The sequence below is a fragment of the Gadus chalcogrammus genome, chromosome 3 (assembly GCF_026213295.1).
Source record: "Gadus chalcogrammus isolate NIFS_2021 chromosome 3, NIFS_Gcha_1.0, whole genome shotgun sequence".
Lineage (NCBI taxonomy): Eukaryota > Metazoa > Chordata > Actinopteri > Gadiformes > Gadidae > Gadus > Gadus chalcogrammus.
In genome coordinates, this window is record NC_079414.1 from 911,697 (window position 1) to 914,117 (window position 2,421).

General features: G+C 35.1%; 1 long non-coding RNA gene across 1 annotated transcript; it reads left to right on the plus strand.

Moving 5' to 3' along the window:
* The first annotated feature begins 779 nt into the window (after positions 1-779).
* Positions 780-2,165, plus strand: LOC130377394 (uncharacterized). Its single transcript, XR_008894152.1, has 3 exons — positions 780-894; positions 1,027-1,124; positions 1,520-2,165. It is a non-coding gene; the product is annotated as an uncharacterized LOC130377394 (long non-coding RNA).
* Positions 2,166-2,421: the final 256 nt, after the last annotated feature.

Consider the following 2,421-nt stretch of genomic DNA (forward strand, 5'->3'; position numbering starts at 1 on the left):
GATGAAAATAAATGGTTGAGTGTTATTAGTACTGAAGGAAATGTTAATTCATTTGATGGAACGGTTCCAGATTGATGGGTAAGACAACTTTAAATGTCACTTCCTACACAACGTTAGTTATACATTAGTTAAAAAAAAAATTCTGTCACTGACACTCGAAAGCCACGGACAGAGGTTTGCATACTGGACAAATGAGGCCACAGCATTGCTCCAAGGATCACTGCAGCCGATCTACAGGATCCCGAAGACCAGAAAAAGGGATCATGAGGTGAGCATGATGTTGATGGCAAGGACACCCAGTGTCATGCTCCTTTTTGTTATAGACTCATTAATGCAATTCAGGTTTCTTATTCTTACATGTCTAGATTGATACATAAATAATTTTCCCTCAAAGGTTCAGTTTGAAAAGGCCGACAGGTGCGTCATATTGGAGGTAATCTTTCTTTTCTTTTTTAACTAGAACCTGTACACCTAAACATCAGGGGAATGTGTTAATAAGCTTGATTTTTCCTGACCTATATTTCACAGATGCCAATATCTGTGCTTGATGAAATCCTCAAAGAGGTGGTGCTCCAGGAAGGAGATAATGTCTACCTGACATTGGCTCTGGTGTGTACCACATTCAGAGACATTGTGTCCACCAATTATTTGAGAAGACGGGCACATTTTCAGTGGCTTGACAGTAAGTAATTTAATAGCAGTGGTATACAATACTTAAGTACTGTGGTGTTTTGAGTATATCTATGGAAATGTGCTCTTTTGACTCACAATTTTGTTACACAGGTGTTGCTACATGGAGTAGGTTTTCTGCAACGTAAATAAAAGCTTTCTGCACCATGTACACCATTGACACCTGCCTTGGATGTGGAAGACTATATAAAAACTGCACACCAGGTATACATCTTATACAGTACTTGATAGTGTTGGTATCTGTGTGATTACACACAGTATCATAACTATGGATTGATCACATCTGTAGAGGTCACTTGTCAGTATGTTTTTTTTCCTTCCTTTTTGGTTTTACAGGATATGTTGGGACAGGAAAAAGGGGAACGCTAGAAGCAATCTATTCTGAAGCTGAAGATCCGGGATACTGCAATCACTTCTGCAGCCAATTGCAATAGGTAAACATAAGTTTAACACAAACACAAATCCTAGACTAAATTATGTCACTGAAATGTATGTAGGTCCACAAAAAGACCCTTGAAACTAATTGAGTGATGTAACTTATTTAAGGACCCATGAGATACAGTGCCGTCAAAAGTATTCAAACCTTACAATATAAAAAACTAAATTTCCCTCAGTGATCTCCACTCTGTGCCCTGTAATGACAATAATTTCATTCATTTGTTTTATTTTACTTTATTTTTTTAATTGAACACTGAATTTTATCTTTATCGTTTTTGCAAATTTTTAAAACCTATGCCATTTTCAATTGTGAATGAAGCAAGTACCATGGACATGTCAGTTACAAACTTAACTTCTTGACACTATATCTGCACATTTTTGCTTGTTGCAGATGTCTCTCTTGCCTGTCCTCCAGCCCCTGCACGTCGAGAGGAGCAGACACCCGTTTGTGCCCAGAGGACATTACTCACATGTTGGACTTTTGAGAATACATGACACTGTTATTGTTGTAAATATATATATAGTTACATGTCCTTAAGATGTTTGTGTTAATGTTTGTGTTGTTGTTTCTGCATACAAGGTTGACCTGTACTTAGTTAGTTTCGATTGAATATGCATGTTAAGTACTACCTTAGTTTGTTTCATTAGTCACTTTTGTTGTACATAGTAACTTTAAATTGTTACCCTTTTTCCACATTTGTATATAGTCACTGTTAGTACCGGGAAGCAGTAGGAGTGAGCTGCCTTTTCTTTTGACTTGTTTTTTCATAGTTTAGGATGTTAGTTTTAGTGATGGTCTTTATTATTTACTTTGACATAGGGTTTAGGTAGCTTGAACTTCCCTTTAAAATCTAGTTTGTTTTGTTTAATTATTTTGGCCTTGGTTCACTCCGAAGAGAAGCTTCATTTTCAGTTTGGTGTATTGTTTGTGTGCTAAGCAGCAATAAACTGCTTGTCATTTTGACTACGCGTGTGTGGACTCCTATATATGTTAGGCAAATAATGTACAAAAAACATGAGAAGCATTGTGATTTTTCTGTTGGATATGTGTATTTATGCACAAATACACACACACAGATGAGTGAAAAATAGCTTAAAAGTATAGATATATAAGATAAGATAATCTTATCTTAAGTATATATATATATATGTCATATATATATTTATTATATGTCATATATATGTCATATATATTTATTATACATTATATATTATATTATATCTATAAATAGTCTAACAGTCTAACTGAGTAAATGAGACAAATACACACTCTGAGATAACTGAAAATTTGCG